This window comes from Rattus rattus, chromosome 16 (assembly GCF_011064425.1).
Source record: "Rattus rattus isolate New Zealand chromosome 16, Rrattus_CSIRO_v1, whole genome shotgun sequence".
Classification (NCBI taxonomy): domain Eukaryota; kingdom Metazoa; phylum Chordata; class Mammalia; order Rodentia; family Muridae; genus Rattus; species Rattus rattus.
Genome location: NC_046169.1, coordinates 14,609,537 through 14,630,024, shown reverse-complemented (window position 1 = coordinate 14,630,024; position 20,488 = coordinate 14,609,537). Strand labels below are relative to the sequence as shown.

Sequence of the window (20,488 nt, the reverse complement as noted above, 5' to 3'; positions counted from 1 at the left end):
GAAACGAACTATTTATTGTAAGTGCAGAGACAGAAGATGAAATATTTACTGGATTTATCAATACAAACTATAATAACAAGTTGCCTCTTGATATACCACCTTGATATACATATAAAAGTTAATAGCTTTTAACTTTTAATGAACCTATGCAGCTAGTGGCAGATAATGAATGTTTAGATAGCTAGTCTCACACGTAAATATCTCTGTCGCAACCTCTTGTTCATTTTATGGTTTGAATTTATGTTTTAACTTGTTTGCTTTGAGGGAGATGCTTGAATTCCATGTAATCTATCCCTCTGAAAAAAATTTCAAAAAAAAAACTAGAAACAATGGCATTAAGAAGCCAGAAGGAGAATAGAAGAGAAGCAGAGTAGAAGTAGAAGAAACCACAGAACCTTGCAGAATATAACAGGACTGAAGACAGAAGAGAAGAGACTAAGAAGAGTAGGAACTATACAGAGAAAGCAGACAACACCAGGCAGGCTTATGATGAAACAGGTTTTTTAAATCCATTTATTAATAAAAGGGTAAAATCTGTTTTTCTCTCTAAGCAATAAAGGTTGAAGCTTATTTTTCATCCAGAATGAATGAGCTCTTTCTTCACTGACCTTTGCTCTCTGGAGCTTGTTCATGTGGGCATTTGTTCCATCCAAAAATATAGATGCAGGTGGTGTGTGTGTGTGTGTGTGTGTGTGTGTGTGTGTGTGTGTGTGTGTGTGTGTGTGTAAGTTGATGACATAATAAATGGTCGAGCCCAACAAGAGTGTATTGTGTATAAATGTTTGTATGAATGGATGAGTAACCGTGCTTCATTCTGTGGGAGTAACTCTCTTCTCCTAGTTCCATAAAAGTTAATTGCCCCAAGCCCCCCTTCTCACCAAGCCAGTGAGAGGCAATGCTCCCAGACAATGGAGAAGGGAGCCTTAACAACTAATCCTTTATTTAACCCCTGCTGTTTAACAATAGGATGTTAATCACCTGAGGACTGCTGCTTCTGACAGATTAACCTCGAGACAAGAGAGATAAACACTATGTTATAGTAAGCATTTCGCAAGAACAAATCTTGCCCTACCAATGTCCACCCACCCAGACCCTAGAGTGCATTCCTGAGAGGACTCAGAGCCCAGGGTATAATTCCCAGCAAATAATGAAAACCTCACTTTAGGTGTGTGTGTGTGTGTGTGTGTGTGTGTTTGCATATATGTGTGTTGCATATGTATGTATATATTGCATATTAAGACAGTTATAAAAACAGTATGTTTTTTAAAACTGACCCTATTAAAAACCAATTGATGTAAACAATTAACCCATTGAAATCCACTTTCCAAATTAGAAAAAAATATGTGAATAATCTAAGAATATGTTAAAATGGATTGCATTAAGCTACTATATCAATAAAACTAGTAAAAACACAACCGAGAGATTATATAAATACAAAAGGAATTCAAAACATTTTTAAATTATGCATGTAAAACAGGGGAGACTCTAGTAAAATTAGATCATAAAATATTAGCATGTGGAACCAAATCACAAATTATGACCTTCTATCTGACTCTTGAAATGCTGCTGAACTGGCTTCAAGACTTCTATTAAGGAAGAAATTACCTAAGCTTTAAGAACAGTTCTGGAATGTGCTTTGTCCCTGTTGCATTGAAGTGAGCTCCTATCTGGTCTTAACAAAATAACGTAGCACTCGGGGATAAAAATGCAGCCCAGAAGCCCTGCACTGGAAGCCAAGATAGAGAAGGTTTCCACAGCCATCATGAATTTCCCCTTGGTGCCGTGGTAGACAGGGAGAAAAGTAACCCACACACTGAAGAATATTACCATGCTGAATATCAGAAACTTGGCTTTGTTAAATGTATCAGGTAGGATCCAAGAAAGAAAGGCCATAGTGTAGCCCCCAAATGCCAAGGAACACAGGAATCCCAGGACACAGTGGAAAGCAAAAATGGAGACCTCGTTACACACAATGATGATGTCAAAAGGGAGGAGAGGTGCTTATCTAAATTTCACAGAGCACAAGTTGGATGAAGGTACAGATGGGGATGATGAAGTTAGGGGCCCTTGATAACATTAGCCACCTCATAATTCTCTGAGGAACAATGGCCTTGAAGGCAAGAACTACAGTAAGAGTTTTGATTAAGACAGTGGAGAGAACCACAGTGAACAGAGTCATAAACACGTTCTGCTGTAGGATACAGGTGACTGTGTTGGGTCGGCCAATGAAGAGCAAGGAACAGAGGAATCAAAAGGTCAGAGTGAGAAGCAGGATATAAGTGAGAGCCCAATTATTAGCCTTGACAATGGGAGTGTTGTGGTACTTCACAAAGACACCAAGAACACCAAGAGTGAATTCAGAGAAGCCCAGGCCCATGCGGGAGAGTGCCATTCTCAACGGGTCTTCATAGGCCAGAAAAGTCATAGCTTTCTGGGTGCAGTGGTTCTGCTCTGTATCTGCATACTGACTTTCCAAACATCTCACACACTGTGCCATATCTAGACAGAAGTGAAAATTTTCATGAATCAGTGCTCAAGTTTCCTTATTATACTAAACCAACTCCCAGCAATTTAGAAATTTATCTAATGCACCTTCCTTATGAACTAATTATTAGTTCATAAACAGTTTATAATTAGTTATAAATCAGCCCTCCACAGCTCATAATTTCTAATGCTCTATCACCTATTAATGCAGGAGGATATAATCCATCCTCTTCGTTGGGATATAAACTGAGCAACTCTGTTTTCCTGCCATGAGTCACACATAACCTTGGACTGATTGGTGGTCAGTAACATGTGGATCTACTTTTGTGGCTGGGAACTACTCTCAGTGTTATTTTTCCCTTTCAGGGCCTTCGCTTTGGCTTCAACTTTTGCAATGACAGGACATTTTTCATTTGATTCATTTGCTGTAATAGCAGAAAAGCAAAATTAAATGTCTAAGTGAAGGCAGGAAAGGATTGTGTCGGCTGCTCTGGGATGGAACTTGTCTATTTGCTTACTTACTGCAGAACACTTATAAAAATTTTAGACAGTTCTCAAGAGCCTTTTACCTGTCACATTGGATATTTCATTAAATGGACAAGGAATGTAGTCAAAGCAGCAGAAGGATTTTCTGAATCCAAGACCACAACTCTCACTGCACACAGAGTGAGGAATCTGAGAATTAAATATATGTTAACAAATGCTCAGAATTTAAAGGATTAATTTATGCAGTAAAATTACTTAACGATAGAACTATTCTTTTTTTTTTTTTCCGGAGATGGGGACTGAACCCAGGGCCTTGTGCTTGCTAGGCAAGCGCTCTACCACTGAGCTAAATCCCCAACCCCAACAATAGAACTATTACTAACAAATGTTTATGCACCTCTGTAAGTCCTGTGGGCCATTTTATCACATGCTCAAAGTCAATTGTTGACCCTCTGAAAGATTTGAATAAAATACTCCAACTTTCACCATTAGTCCTAAACCACCAGGAAAATTCCAGAAGTTGAGAATATCATACTCTGCATCTGCTTTACTTTTCCAATCCAAAACCACAAGGTCTCCAGCATGGTTTTTTGACTTGAGTATTCTTTAGAAAAGGATGAAGCTAAAAAAAGATACAGGATCCCATGAAGAACCAGATCCCAAAAACATCTAATAAAAGCATAATATTAAAAGCCACACATTATCTTAAGACTAACTTAAACCCACCTAATCATTTTAAATCAATGAAAGTTTGGGAGAACGGAACTATCATTATGTTTGCAGAATGTCAATGTGAATAACAAGCACTAAAATCATGAAAAATGACGCAACAGATGTTGACTCAGACAATTTCAATTTCTGTAAAATGTTAGTTATCTACGCACACTTATTTGAGGACTATGGTCAGAGTTTCTGTGTGGAAAACTTGAGTGTTGTGGTCCAAAAGATGACCGAAATCATCATCTCAATAGCAACCACGTTGGTCACATACATCATTATTTTGGCATGTTAGGATTCTTCTCCATCTTCTGTGAGAAATATTTGGAGATTCTTAGATTTACATGCCATGAGAATATTTTTAAATTACTTGTAAAACAAACTACACATTTGCTTTAACACATTTCCTTCATGTTGATGCACTCCATTCAACAGAAACACAGACATGTGGGTCTGTATTGATTTCTAAGCATCTTTCACTGTAGTTCTTAGTAAAAGATGCTAAAATCTACAACAGTATTATAGGCCTTTTATAGTGCACCAGATTTTCATAGTTAAAATGCAAAGCTAAACCTACCTGTCAGGGCTAGACATTCCCTTCCACATTCTTAGAAAGTTGAATTTGTACTTGACTAAAAGTCATCTCATGGAGCTATGGCATACACAGAATTATATATATATATTTATATATATATATATATATATATATATATATATATATATAGTGACACTCTCCAGTCATGCCCACTTCCCAATATTTCACAGACAGTTACCAAAAATTTTACAATCATGTTCAGAAAAAGAAAAATTGATTTGTTTGTGCCACAAAATAACACGGAAATTTTCTTCTGGATATCTGAAATGGTTAACTGTCAGCATAAAATTTTTAAAATCAGAATTATTCTCAAGGTGGTGTGAAAAAAATGAGATCCCCATGGAATGCATCAACCAAGAACTCCTGGGTATGGAGTTTGCAATTTTGAATTAAAGACCCAGACTTTCCAAGTCAATAAAGGGTGTTAATAAACCTTTGAGAGAATCAGAGTTACCATAAACAATAATTACATTTGTCAATGATTTCAGGATGTGTACAGGCATTTTCATGATAGTATGGAGAATGGGAAAACTAGTGTCCTGAATCAATTTTTTTTTATTTGCAAAAGCTATACACACTTTATTTCTCTCCATTTCTCTTCTAAAATCAGGTAGAATCTGATACCCCTTGTGGTCATCTGAAATGAAGCAACATCAAAACAATGCAATATGGAAGAAATATGTCGCTGGGGGGTATTTCATAAAGAGAAGAAAACTGGCTTTTGTCAATCAGGAGAGTGTCAAGTGATCCAACTGTAAGCTAAAGGGAAAATCAAATTGTAAACAGGAAGAAGAACATGAGCATAAAAACAATCTTATTCCTGTACAAACAGCTGTAAATGATAGGGACAAAGATATGCTCACTTGTTTTAAAGTCCTCTGTCATTTCCTGAGAGTTTTGCAAGTAACTCCTGGCAATGCTCAGTTTCAAATTCTCCCACATCAACTCCAGGATCTTCCTCTTTATCCTATGCCAAGTATTTGAGGTTGTACCAGCAAATGCTTGACTTCTTCCATTTGTTTGTTTGGTTTTCTTTTTCTTTTTTTTTTTTTTTTTTTTTTTTTTTGGTGCTGGGGACCAAACCCAGGGCCTTGAGCTTGCTAGGCAAGTGCTCTACCACTGAGCTAAATCTCCAACCGACTTCTTCCATTTGTAAGTTAAGTGATTCAAGCCTCTTTCCTTTACATCTGTAGACACTTGATTTCTTATTCCCAAACTGACCTATGGGAATTTACAGAGCTCCAGCAGTCATCCAATATGTGCAGAAGTTGCTGATGCTGTTCCTGTTAGCCCAGCAGCCACCTTGCTCTCCCTCCTACAGGTATAATTTGGTATGATTCTTTCCAGTCCTGTGAGCCAAATAAAAGCATCCTGCAGAATATATTATTGATTGTTTAGAGCATTATAGAGATCAAATCCTATTGATATGCTGGGTAAAATGTATGGGTTCCTGTTGATCTCCTCAGTGGCAAATATCAAGGTCAAAACAGAAATCTGTATAAATGAAGACCAATATTTTATAGAAGAGTCAGACCAAAAATACCTGTAATTTTCATGCAATTGTTTTATATTTGGAGCATGAGTTTCCACAAACCAATATTTTAACTACTTTGTATAAATATTTAGAATTACAATGGGTATAGTTTCTAGATAGTCTAAGGAAAAAATCCTTAGTTGAGGTGAGTCATTAGTTTGAGCCAAATGGTGATTGGTTTATTTGTTTTCCATGTGTGGGTCAGCACAAAATGCTTTCTAAATTAGTACATAGACCCTAAAATGTACAATAAATCTTCAGCTGCCTTGGTCATTTTGTCTCTATAAGTATGAAAAGTTAAGTGGTTCTTTTTCAGGTATTTGTTTGTTTGTTTGTTTGTTTGTTGAATGGTTTGGTTTTGTTTTTTTGGTTTTTTTTTGTTTTTTGTTTTTTGTTTTTTTGAGGCAAGGTCTTTCTGCAGAGTCCTGGTTCTTTTGAATCTTATTATGTAGACCAGGCTGGCTTTGAACTCGCAGAGATCCACCTGCCTGTGCCTCACCAGTGCTGAGACTAAAGGCATGCAGCAACATAGCCTGAGAAAAGCAAATGTCTCTTGATTGACACACCAATTTTACTAATACAAAGTATTTTTGTTTATTTAATTGATTCTCAGGCATGGTCTCTGTATGTAGCCATGGCTTTCTTAGAACTTACTAACTAAACCAGATTTGCCTGAAAGCACAACTACTCTTAGTTGCCTCTACCTTCAGACTGCTGGGGTTAAAAGGTGTGGCCATTTGCCCAGCCCAACACAAAGTCTTCTAGAACACCCAGTTAAATTGAAATTTGTGTGATATCAGCAAAATGTTTTTTTAATTAATTTTATTTAAAACATAAAATCACTTTCCCTCTCTCTTTAATTCCTCTAAACTATCCTGAGTCCCCACTCTCCAACTCCTTCCATGTTCACTGTCAATCAGTTTGATGGTTTCTTCAATTATTACATTACATAGTACATATCTATGTGTGTATGCATGCATATATGTACATGTTACTTGTATGTGTATGGATATGTATGCAAAAATATATAAATCGACAAACTGCAACTTGTAGGCAGGATTCAAACCAGAAACACTGAAGCAGCACTGCACATAGTCTGGCTCTCTATTGCTTATATAGCCCAGGACTGCCTGAACAGGTATGGCAACATACATAATGGTAGGAACCTATGAAGACATTTTATTAATTAAGATTTCATCTTCTCAGATGTATGTGTTTGTATAACGTTGTCAAAAGCATAACTAGCAAATACCACAGTCTTGACAGAAATTGTTCCAAACTGTTTTTGGGTTTTGTTGTTTGTTTGTTTTGTTTTGTTTGTTTGTTTGTTTGTTTGGTTTTTTTTCGGAGCTGGGGACCGAACCCAGGGCCTTGCGCTTCCTAGGCAAGCGCTCTACCGCTGAGCTAAATCCCCAACCCCTGTTTGTTTGTTTTTTATCTTAGCCATTCTGGTCCAGATAACATGAAAGCTCAGAGTTCTTAAAATTCACATTTCCAGAAAGGCCTGCTCTAACCTTTCCAAAAAGGCACAGCTCCACCTGCCTTCTAGAAGGCTCTAACCTGGAATATAGGTAAGACATTGCTTCTATCCCTCCCACCTCCTAGGACCCCACCATCCCAGCAGCCTTGGTTGTGCCCTGCCTTGTTGGATCTTCATCTTCCTTCTGATCTGCACTCCTACCTGTGGCCCAGGATCAGCTCTTTACCCCATGACCAACAGCCACACCTACCTCCAATGAGGCCTGCTCCATACCAGAACACCCAGGCCAGCCAACACCAGAGACAAACAGGTGGCGAAAGGCAAGTACAAGAACATAATCAGTAGGACACCATCAGAACTGAGCTCTCCTATTATAGCAATCCCTGACTCTCCTAACACACCTGAAGAGTAATACTGTGACCTTCATTCCCATCTCATGAAGATGATAGAGGGATTTAAAGAGGATATAAATAATTTCCTTAAAGAAATATAGGAAAAAACAATCAAAAGGTAGAAGTTCTTAAAAAGGAAATAAATAAATCCCTTAAGCAACACAGGGAAACACAATTAAACAGGTGAAGGAAATGAATAAAACAGACCAAGACCTAAAAATGGAATAGAAGCAATTAAAAAAAAACAAAAGGGCGGGGGGGGGGCAACCCTGGGGTTGGAAAACCTAGGAAAGAGAACAGAAACTGCAGACAAAGGTATCACCAACAGAATAAAAGAGATAGAAGAGAGAATCTTGGTCATAAAAGATAGTATTAAAAAATTGATACATCAGTTAAAGAAAAGGCCAAATGTAAAACATTCCTAACTCAAAAGAACCAGAAAAAATGAGAAGACCAAACCTAAGAATAATAGGAAGAGTCCCAATTCAAAGGACCAGAAAACAGCTTCAACAAAATCATAGAAGAAAACTTTTCTAACCAAAAAATAAGGGATGACTATAAATGTTCAAGAAGCTTGCAGAACACTAAATAGATTGGACCAGGAAAGAAAATCCTTACACCACATAATAATTAAAACACTAAGTGTACAGAACAAAGAAAGAATATTATAGGGAAAGAAAGCTACAAGGGAAAAGGCTGAGTAACATATAAAGGCTGAGTAAAAGAATTACACCTGACTTCTCAACAGAGACTCTAAAAGCCAGAAGATCTTGGATAGATGCATTGCAGACCCTAAGAGACCATAGATGTCATCCCCACCTACTATACCCAGAAAAACTCTCAAGCATAATAGATGGAGAAACCAATATATTTCAATACAAAATCAAATTTAAACACTCTCTACTAATCTAGCCTTACAGAGAATAGTAGAAGGAAAAATTAAACACAATGAGGATATCTACAACCCCCCAAAATAAGAAACTAATCATTTTGCAGAAATCCCAAAAGAAGAAATACACAAATACACACGGGGGGGGAGAGAGAGAGAGAGAGAGAGAGAGAGAGAGAGAGAGAGAGAGAGAGAGAACCACCACCTCCAACAACATCAAAATAACAGAGTTAACAATCATTGGTTATTAATATCTCATAACATCAATGGGCTCAGTTCCTCAATAAACAGACACAGGCTAACAGACTGGATACATAAGCAGGATCCAGCATTTTGTTGCGTACAAGAAACAGACCTTGACAACAAAAATAGACACTACCTCAGATTAAGAGTTTGGAAAAAAGATTTTCAAGCAAACAGACCAAAGAAACAAGCTATAGTAACTATTCTGCTATCTAATAAAACAGACTTTCATTCAAAAGTTATCAAAAGAGATGGAGAAGAGCAAACCATACTCATCAATGGAAAAATCCATCAGGATTTTTTTCTATGCCCCAAATGTTAGGACACACTCATTCATAAAAGAAACTATACCGAAGCTTGAATGACACATTGAACCACATACAATAATAGTCGGGGACTTGAATACCTAGACCAATGGACAGGGCATAGAAATAGAAACTAAACAGAGACACTGTGGAACTAACAGAGGTTATGAACCAAATGAGTTTAACAGCTATCTACAGAACCTTTTTACCTCAAAACAAAAGAATATATACCTTCTCAGCATGTCACAGAACCTTCTCCAAAATGGACCATATAATCAGGTACAAAGCTAGCCTCAATAGATACAAGATTTAAGATTTAAATACCTCTTACATTCTATCAGATCACCACAGATTAAGGCTGGACTTCAACAGCAACAGAAACAACATACAACAATCCCACATACTAAGGGAAACTGAACAACTCTCTACCCAATGATCAATTGGTCAGGGAATAAATTAAGAAGGAAATTCAGCCCTGTTTGCTGAGTTCTCTGGAGCAAGCCATGCTTCCCTGAGCAAGCTGCTATGCTAGGGGGACCTCCTTTCTCCTCTCCCAACCTCTCCTCCCACCTTCATCAGATCTCCTGAACATGAACCATACAGGTTGCTTCCCTTACCCCATCCGTCTTTCCTGCTCCATGAATCCTGTGAAGCAAGTCAAGACAGATCTCCATTCTCCTGCCACCTGTCTGCCCATGTTCATCAGACCTGTGGCTCCTGAACCATACAAACCCGCCAATTCAAAAAACCCGCCAATTCAAAAAACCCGCCAATTCAAAAAACCCGCCAATTCAAAAAACCCGCCAAAAGATACCCATCGGAGGCCTGCCACACCAGGACCATTGAGGTTAACTCCCTCCTAATATTTTCTACAACAGAAACATCTAGATTCCAGATGGCTAATGGCCCTTGAAAGAACACAACCAACAAAAGCCAAGGCAATATGACACCTTCACAGCACAGCTACCCTACTACAGCAAGCCCTGGATATTCTAACACAATAGAAGCACAAGAAAATGACCTTAAGTCCAATTTTATTAAGATGATAGAGCCTTTAAAAATGAAATGCATAAATCCCTTAAAGAAAATACAATCAAACAGAAATATTTAAATAGAAAATAAATTAATCCCTTAAATATATACAGGAAACTACAGTTAAGCAGGTGAAGCAAATAAATAAAACTGTGCAAGACTTGAAAGTGCAAATAAAAGCAATAAAGAAAACATAAACTGAGGTAATCCTGGAGATGTAAAATCTAGAGAACTGTGATAAGAGCCAGAAAAGTTTAAAACTGGCAGATGATCTTGAAATAGTTCTGCCATTGACTGTCAAAGTTAATGATATATTTGCTTCACTATGCAAGGCCAATAAGATTTCTTTTAGAAAAAATCCTGCCATTTTGAATATGTTTTCCTGTTATTATTAAATATATATATAACAACCACTAGGTATTGACTCACCCTTTTGAGCAGATCTCTGCAGAACAACAAAGATGTATTGTCTTATGGTGATGCTATAGACAAATAGGTGATTTCTTAATTTTTAAGGATGATCCTATAAGAATTGCTAAAATTATATTAGCAATTATTAAACTATTTTAGAATAGGACTACTATTGAATCCTTTCTGATATCAAAACTGCATTGAGAATTCTGTCAGCCTTCAAGTGTCAGGAGTTAATTGCTTCTGAGATAGCAAATAGGCATGTACAACTTAGAGCCTATTCCAAGAGGTTGTAAAACAATTAACTAAAGATCATAAAAAGGGAACCAATGATTTATTATAGGTGCAAGGACAGAAGTAAAAATATTGACCTGGATTTATCTACGCAAAACTTCAATGATAACTTGGTTATGGTTTATAACACTCCATAAACTTGTAGAGCTACGACAAGTGGTAAGTGTTTAGCCAGATAATTACTCTTAATGGATATGCATGTAAAAAAATTTTGTTGTAAACTCCATGTTCAAATTATAATTTAAATTTCAGTTTTAGCGTCAAAAACTTTTTTTAAGAAAAGGAGGATGCATGGGAAAACCATGTGATATCTTCTCCTAGAAAAGGTGCAAAAGACTAAGAAAAATAGCATTGGAGGGCATAGCATTAGGAATAAAGCCTTGGGAGCAAGAGCATTGTTACTTCAAAGCAGGAAGAGAGAGCAAGATTAGAAGGAGAATGCAGAGTGGAATAACTTAGAAATTATAAGGTAGCATTAAAAAGTTGAGAGAATAATCTTCAGAATGCAGAGGGGAAGAGGAAAAAAGAAGCTTCAGAGGGGCAGAAGGACCAGGCAGCCTTCCCTTACCCTGGGTTGGAACAGATCTTTTCTTAATAGCAAGGCAGGCTTAGTCTCACTAAGAGGACAAAACTTTCTTCTTGCAGATTTGGGTTTAATTCATTTAGAATAAAAGAGTAGAAGCTTTTCCTTTCTATATACAATAAAGATTGGAGCTTATTTTTCATCCAGAATAAAAAAGTTCTTTCTGCACTAGCACTTGGTCTTTTGCTCCATATTCATATGCAAGTATCGCTCTGTGTGTGTGTGTGTGTGTGTGTGTGTGTGTGTGTGTGTGTGTAATTAGGAGAGAAGTGTATAGTTGAGCCCAATTGATTTGAATGGAGATGCAAGAATATGTAAGCATGAATCTGTATATGAATTTATCCATATTTGCTTATGTTAAAGTTTTTTCTTTTGCAAGCATGACTCTATACTCCTAGTTCGACAAAAGCTTACTGCTCCAAAACTCCCCCTAGCCTGACAAGCAAGAGTCATCGGGACAAGAGGGAAAATTCTCTAGCTATTAATTACATACTTAATCCCTTGCTGTTTTAACATAAGGTGCTAAATCCCAGAGGCCGCAGTTTCTGGCCTTAAAGGAGCTCAGGCAGGTCAGCTACAGTAGCAAGACAACTTGAACTTAAGATGGGTAAATGTTGGGAGGAAGTGGGTAGGTAGGTGGAGGATGCAGGAGGAGGGGAATGGGATAGGAAGTCTCTGGAGGGGAAACTGGGAAAGAGGATAACATTTGAAATATAAATAAAAATATCTAAGAAAAGAAAAGAAAAAATAGGTAAATGTTATATTATTAAATAACAACCCTAAATATCTTTATTTATACCAAGTCTTGGCCCAGCTGACACTCCTCCACCTCAATAAATAAAATAACCCTATCAGATAGCCTTGGCAGTAAAATGGATCATGTAGAAATTAGAGAATTGAGGAGAGAAGCCAAGGTAAGGAACAGGATTACTAGTTAAGGACAATTATAAAAATTGTCAGAATTAGTCAGAATAACTAAGTGAGTTCATATTAATTAAACACTCTACCAAGAGGATATTACAATTCCAAGCATATGTGCAAGAAGCATATGTTGCCTCCAAAACATCAGAATAACCCCACCCATTGAGAATACCTAACCAACACACAAAAGGGGTAGACAGGAAGAGAGCATCAAAATTGGAGCTAAATGATTGAAATGAAAATGAATCAACACAAAGAATAAATTCTCTGGTTCTCTGAAAAGAGTAAAAGGATTCACAATTGTTTAGGCAAATTAAAAAATGGAAAGCCAGAAGAGGCCCAGATTAATAAAAATTAAGAGGAAAAGGAAGATTTTGTAATAGGTGATACTAATTTTTATATAGGCATACATTATAAGCTTGAATGCCACACATGTGCAGAAGATACCTTCCTTCATTCCTGTCACATGAAAAATTAGTGGAGAAAACTTTCTGTTCTGCACAAAACAAAATCAAACTCATAAATTAAAATAATTTTGTCTTCAAATTATGAAGCAAGAAATTAGTCAAATAAATTCAACAATGCTTTTCCATAATTAAGCAGCATAAAAGGAGAAACAGTCAAACAACCCTTAAATATATAGAAGTAGTCATTAAAAGTCTCTCAACCATCAAAAGTCCCAAACTAGATGGATTTAGTGGAGAATTCTATCAGACATTTAAAGAAGACCTAATACAAATTCTCTTCAAATTATTCCACAAAATAGAAACAAGGGAACACTACCCAATTTATTCTACAAACCACAATTATGCTTATACATAGACCACACAAAGACCCAACAAAGAAAGAGAACTTCAGACCTATTTTTCTTACAAATATTGATCCAAAAATACTCAATAAAATTCTCACAAACTGAATCCAAGAACACATCAAAAGGCTTCAACCCATGGGTGCAGAGAAGGTTAATATATGGAAATCCATCAAAATAATCCACTATATAAACAAACTCAAGGAAAAAACCCAGAAGATCATTTAATAGATGCTGAGAGAGCATTTTAAAAAAAATCACTACCACTTCATGATAAAAGTCTTGGAAAGCATTCAAGGCCCATACATAAACAAAGTAAAAGCAATATACGTTAAACCAGTGGCAACATGCCAACATCAAACTAAATGGAGAGAATCTTGAAATAATCATACTAAAACCAGGGACTAGAAAAGGCTGTCCACTCTTTTCCTACCTATTCAATGTAGTACTTGAAGCCCTAACCAGAGCAATTCAAAAACACAAAGAGGTTAAAGAGATTCAAATTGGAAAGCAAGAAATCAAAATATCACTGTATGAAGATGAAATGATAGTATACTTAAGTGACCCCCAAAAATTTACCAGAGAACTCCTACGGCCTATAAACAACTTCAGCAAAGTGGCTGGATACAAAATTAACATAAACAAATCAGTAGACTTCCTCTACTCAAAGGATAAACAGATTGAGAAAGAAATGAGAAAAAAAAAAAAAAAAAAATAAATAAATAAAAAAAAATAAATAAATAAAAAAAAAAGGGCTGGAGAGATGGCTCAGCGGTTAAGAGAACCCGACTGCTCTTCCAGAGGTCATGAGTTCAATTCCCAGCAACCACATGGTGGCTCACAACCATCTGTAAAGAGATCCGATGCCCTCTTCTGGTGTATCTGAAGACAGCTACAGTGTACTTATATATATAATAAATAAATAAATCTAAAAAAATAAAAAAAAATAAAAAATAAAAGAAATGAGGGAAATGATACCCTTCACAATAGCTACAAATAGTATAGTATACCTTGGTGTGACTCTAACCAAGTATGTGAAAGATCTGTATGGCAAGACCTTCAAGTCTCTGAAGAAAGAAATTAAAGAAAATCTCAGAAGATGGGAAAAATCTCCCATGCTCCTGAGTTTGCAGGATTACTTTAGTAAAACTGGCCATCTTGCTGAAAGCAATCTACAAATTCAATGCAATCCCCATCAAGATTGCAACTCAATTCTTCATAGAATTAGAAAGAGCAATTTGCAAATTCACTTGGAAAAGCAAAAATTCCAGGATATTGAAAACTATTCTCAACAATAATAGACCTTTTGTGGGAATCACCATCCCTGATATCCAGCTGTATTACAAAGCAATGGTGATAAAAAAAAAACAAACAAAAAAACAAACAAACAAACAAAAAAACTTCATGGTATTAGTCTGGAGACAGACTGGTATGTTATTGGATCAGAATTGAAGACCCATAAGTGAACCCATATACCTATGTTCACTTTATCTTTGCAAAGGAGCTAAAAGTATCCAATGGAAAAAGACAGCATCTTCAACAAATGGTGCTGGTTCAACTGGAGGTCAGCATGTAGAAGAATGCAAATTGACCCATTCTCATTTCCTTGTCCAAATCTCAAGTCCAAGTGGGTCAAAGACCTCCACATAAAACCAGATACACTGAAACTAATAGAAGAGAAAGTAAGGAAGAGCCTCAAACAATCAGATCAGAGGCACATTTCCTTAACAGAACACCAATGGCTTATACTCTAAGATCATGAATTGACAAATGGGACTTCATAAATTTGCAAAGCTCTGTACACAAAAAGGACACTGTTAATAGGACAAAATGGCATCCAATAGATTGGGACAAGGTCTTTAGCAACCCCACATCTGATAGAGGGCTAATATCGAATATATACAAAGAACTCAAGTAATCAACTCCAGAGAATCAAATAATCCTATTAAAACTGGGGTACAGAAGTAAGCAAAGAATTCTCAACTGAGGAATAGCGAATGTCTGAGAAGCACATAAAGAAATGTTCAACAGCCTTAGTTATCGTCAGGCAAAAGCAAATCAAAACAACCTTGAGATATCACCTCACAGCAGTCAGAATGGTTAACATCAAAACTCTGGGGATAGTTGATACTGCTGAGGATGGGAAGAAATAGGAACAGTCCTCCATTGTTAGTGGGATTGCAAGCTAGAACAACCAGTCAGGTAATCAGTCTTGTTGTTCCTCAGAAAATTGCACCTAGTACTACCTGAGGACCCAGCTATACTACTACTGGGCATACAACCAAAAGATGATCCAATATATAACAAGGACATATGTCCCACTATGTTCATAGTGGCCTTATTTATAATAACCAGAAGCTGGAATGAACCCAGATGTCCTTCAACAGTAGAATTGATACAGAAATTGTGGTACATTTATAAACTGGAGTACTACTCAACTCTTAAAAACAATGATGATATGAAATTCTCAAGCAAAAGGATGCAACTAGAAATTATCACATTGAGATAACCCCAGTCACAAAAGAACACACATGGTATGCACTCACTGATAAGTGGATATTAGCCCAAAAGTTTAGAATACCTAAGAAAAAATTCACAGATCTTATAAAGTCATGGAGAAGGAAGACCAAAATGTGGATGCTTCAGTCTTTGAGAGGCTCTTCCAGAGTCTGACCAATACAGAGATGGATGCTGCAGTCAACCACTGGACTCAAAATGGGGTCCCCAATTGAAAAGTTAGAGAAAGGACTGATGAGCTGACAGTGGTTGCAACCCCATAGGAAGGAAGAACAAGATTATCGACTTTTAGTGACTGATGGCTTTAGCTGCTTTTGTAGCAGAGGGTGTACTTCTAGGGCATCAGTGGGAGGAGAGGCCCTTGAGCCTATGAAAGATCCCCAATGTAGGGAAATGCCAGGTCGTGGAGGAAGCATTGGTGGTGTGTAGAAGCAAGGGGAGGGAGAAAGGGATAGCAGGTTGCAGGAAGGGAAACTGGGAAAGGGGATAACATTTGAAATGTAAATAAAGAAAATATCCAATAAAAGAAAAAAACGATGCAAGGTGTTACATCAGTTCTTTTTTTTTTGTATGTGTTGAGGCTTGCTTTGTGACAGATTATATGGTCAATTTTCCAGAAGGATCTATGAGGTGCTGAGAAGAAGATATATTCTTTTGTGTTTGTGAAATATTGCATAGATGTTTGCTAGGTCCACTTCGTTTATAATATATGTTAGGTTTTTGACTGTTACTTTTTGACTGGATGACCTGTCAATTCGTAAGAGTGGGAATGCTGAAGTCTCCCCCCTATTAATGTGTGTGGTTTAATGTGTGATTTAAGCCTTAGCAATGTTTCTTTTACAAATGTGGGTGCCCTTGGGTTTGGTGCTTAGATGTTCAGAATTGCAATGCCATCTTGGTAGACTTTTTCCTTTGATAATGTGAAGTGTCCTTTCCTGTCTCTTTTGATGGATTTTGTTTGATTAGATATTAGAGTGGGTACTTTAGCTTGCTTCTTGCATTTGTTTGCTTGGAAAACCCTTTACTCTGAGATAGTGTCTTTATTGCTAAGGTGTGTGTTTTTATGCAGCAGAATGATGGATTGGGCTTTTTAATTCATTTGGTTAAACTGTGTCTTTTTTATTGGGAATCGAATCCACTGATTTTGAGAGATATCAATGACAAGTGATTGTTATTTTCTATTATATTCATGTTTGTGGGGTGTGTGTGTGTGTGTGCTTATTTTTTTGCTTATTTCCTGTGTTGTCTTGATGTAGTTATCCTACTTGGGGTCGAATTTTCCTTTTAGTATTCTCTATAGGGCTGGATTTCTGGATAATTACTCTTTGAATTCAGATTTATCTTGGAATATCTTATTTTCTTTATGTATGTTGTTTGAGCATTTTGCTGAATCTAATAGTCTCGGTTGGCATTTGCTGTTCTTTAGAAGTTGCAAGATACCTGTCTAGGTCCTTCTAGCTTTTAGAGTCTCTGTTGAGAAGTTGGGTGTAGTTCTCATAGGTCTGTCTTGTATATTACATGCCTTTTTCCTCTTGCCACTTCTTAAATTGTTTTTTAGATTTAATGTTTTGATTATTGTGTGGTGGGAGGATTTTCTTTTGTAGTCCAGTCTAATTTGTGTTCTATAAGCTTCTTACATGTTTATAAGCATCTTTTTTTTTTAGGTTGAGAAAGTTCTCTTCGATTTTTTGAAAATATTTTTTGGGCCTTGGTGCTGGGACTTTTCAGCTTCTTTTATTCCTATTATTCTTATGTTAGGTCTTTTTCATGGTATCCAGTTTCCTGGATGTTTTGACTGGGATTCTTTTAGATTTAACATTTTTTGACCGATGCATCAATTTCTTCTATTGTTTTTCATCATTTTGTCTATGCCTAAGATTCTCTCTTCTCTCTTCTGTATTCTGCAGGTGATACTGCATCTGCTGCTCCTGTTCTCTCTCCTAGGTTTTACATCTCCAGGATTTCTGCACTTTGTGTTTTCTTTATTGCTTCTATTTCTGCTTTCAGGTCTTGCACAAGTTTTATTTATTTCCTTTACCTGTTTAATTATATTTTCCTGTATATCTTTAGGTGGTTTATTTGTTTCCTCTTTAAAGACATCTAACTGATTGTATTTTCCTATATTTCTTTAAGACATTTATTCATTTTTTCTTAAGGCCTCTATAATCTTTATAAGATTTAAGATCATTTTCTTGCATTTCAGTTGTGTTAGTATATTCAGATCATGCTGTAGTGGGGGTAGCTACACTTTGGCGATGTCATATTGCCCTAGCTCTTGTTGATTGTGTTCTTTTTAGGGCCTTTAACCACTTGTATGATTTTGATCCCTAGTTGATCTTGTTGTAGTAGGTATTGAGAGAGTGGTGAACCTTGATGGTCCTGGTGTGACACGTCTCTGATGGGTATCCTTGGGCTGTGTGATTCCTGACCTGTAGTTCTGTATGGTTCAGTTGCCTCAGGTCTGATGAAGGTGGGCAAAGAGAGGGCAGAAGAATGGTAGTCCCTCTGGGATGGCCGGCTGCTTAGGGTAGCTTGGCATGTTCCAGGGGGCTCAGAGAGCATGGTGATGCTTTTTTCTAAGTTGTATGTTATTATTTCTCTTTCCTACTTGCTCTGTATACATTTACACACTGGAGTACTACTCAGCTCTTAAAAACAATGACTTCATGAAATTCTTAGGCATATGGATGGAACTAGAAAATAGCATCCTGAGTGAAGTAACCCAATTACAAAAGAACACACTGGTATGTACCCACTGATAGATAAGTGGATGTTAGCCCAAAAGCTCAGAATACCCTAGATACAATTCAGAGACCACATGAATCTCAAGAAGAAGGAAGACCAAAGTGTGGATGCTTCTTAGATTTCTAGATGGGTAACCAGGAAAGGGGATAACATTTGAAATGTAAATAAAAATATCCAATAAAAGAAAAAAAAGAAATGGGGAAGGACACTTCATGCACATGAAAGGAAAAAATTAACAAGGTGATCAATTCTGAACATCTATACCTCAAATGAAAGGGCACCCACATTCATAAAAGAAACTTTACTAAAACTCAAAACACACATACTCACAACCTTGAGATATCACCTCACAGCAGTCAGAATGGTTAACATCAAAACTCTGGGGATAGTTGATACTGCTGAGGATGGGAAGAAATGGGAACACTCCTCCATTGTTAGTGGGATTGCAAGCTAGAACAACCAGTCAGGTAATCAGTCTTGTTGTTGCTCAGAAAATTGTACCTAGTACTACATGGAGACAAAGTGTGGAGCAAACTGAAGGAAAGGCCATCCAGAGACTGTCCTGCCTAGGGATGCATCCCACATGCAGCCGCCAAACCCAGACACTATTGCAGATGCCAAGAAGTGCATGCTGAGAGGAGCCTGATATAGCTGTCTCCTGAGAGGTTCTGCCAGAGCCTGACAAATACAGGGGTGGATGTTTGCAGCCAACCATTGAACTGAGAATAGAGGAGTTAAAGAAAGGACTGAAGGAGCTGAAGGGGTTTGCAACCCCATAAGAATAACAATATTAACCAAACAGATCCCCCCCCTCCACTGCTTCTAGAGACTAAACCACCATCAGAAGAGTACCCAGGGATGGACCTATGACTCCAGCCACATATTTAGCAGAGGATGGCCTTGTTGGGCATCAGTGGGAGGAGAGGTCCTTGGTTCTTTCAAGGTTGGATGACCCAGTGTAGGGGAATGTCAGGACAGGGAGGTGAGAGGAAGTGGTTGGGTGGGGGAGCACCCTCATAGAAGCAGGAGGAGATAGTGGATTTCTGGACAGGTAACCAAGAAAAGGGATAACATTTGAAATGTAAATAAAAAATATCCAGACCGGACCGAGAAGCTTTGGGCTTCCTCTTTCCAGCCAGCGCCGAGCGATGGGCATCTCTCGGGACAACTGGCACAAGCGCCGCAAGACCGGGGGTAAGAGAAAACCCTACCACAAGAAGCGGAAGTATGAGCTGGGACTGCCGGCCGCCAACACTAAGATTGGCCCTCGCCGCATACACACAGTCCGAGTTCGAGGAGGCAATAAGAAGTATCGTGCTCTGAGATTGGATGTGGGGAACTTTTCCTGGGGCTCTGGGTGTTGTACTCGAAAAACAAGGATCGTTGATGTTGTCTACAGTGCATCCAATAACGAGCTCCTCCGCACCAAGACCCTGGTGAAGAATTGCATTGTGCTTATTGACAGCACACCGTACCCACAGTGGTACGAGTCCCACTATGCACTGCCCCTGGGCCGCAAGAAGGGGGCCAAGCCGACTCCTAAGGAGGAAGAGATTTTAAACAAAAAAACGATCGAAGAAAATTCAAAAGAAATATGATGAAAGGAAAAAGAATGCCAAAATCAGCAGTCTTCTGGAGGAGCAGTTCCAGCAGGGCAAGCTTCTCGCCTGTATTGCCGCAAGACCAGGCCAGTGTGGCAGAGCAGATGGCTGTGTGCTCGAAGGCAAGGAGCTGGAGTTCTTTCTATCTGCGGAAGATCAAAGCCCGGAAAGGCAAATAAACTGTTATAGCTCGTGTAATAAAGGTGTTTGCTGTTCTGTAAAAAAAATCCAATAAAAGAAAAAAAAAGAGATGGGGAAGGACACTTCATACGCATCAAAGGAAACATTTAACAAGATGAAGTCTCAATTCTGAACATCTATACCCCAAATGAAAGGGCACCGACGTTCATAAAAGAAACTTTACTAAAATTTAAAACACACATTGAACCTAACACAATAATAGTGGGAGATTTGCCTGGACTGATGTCATACAGACCCTAAGAGAACACAA

At 37.7% G+C, this 20,488-nt stretch overlaps 2 pseudogenes across 1 annotated transcript; one reads left to right on the top strand and one right to left on the bottom strand.

The window, feature by feature from the left end:
• Window positions 1-1,605: 1,605 nt before the first annotated feature.
• On the bottom strand, window positions 1,606-4,478 carry LOC116885880 (annotated as a pseudogene).
• Window positions 4,479-19,556: 15,078 nt separating this feature from the next.
• LOC116885457 lies at window positions 19,557-20,257 on the top strand (annotated as a pseudogene). Its single transcript, XR_004386010.1, has one exon. The product of XR_004386010.1 is annotated as a 40S ribosomal protein S8-like (transcript).
• Window positions 20,258-20,488: the final 231 nt, after the last annotated feature.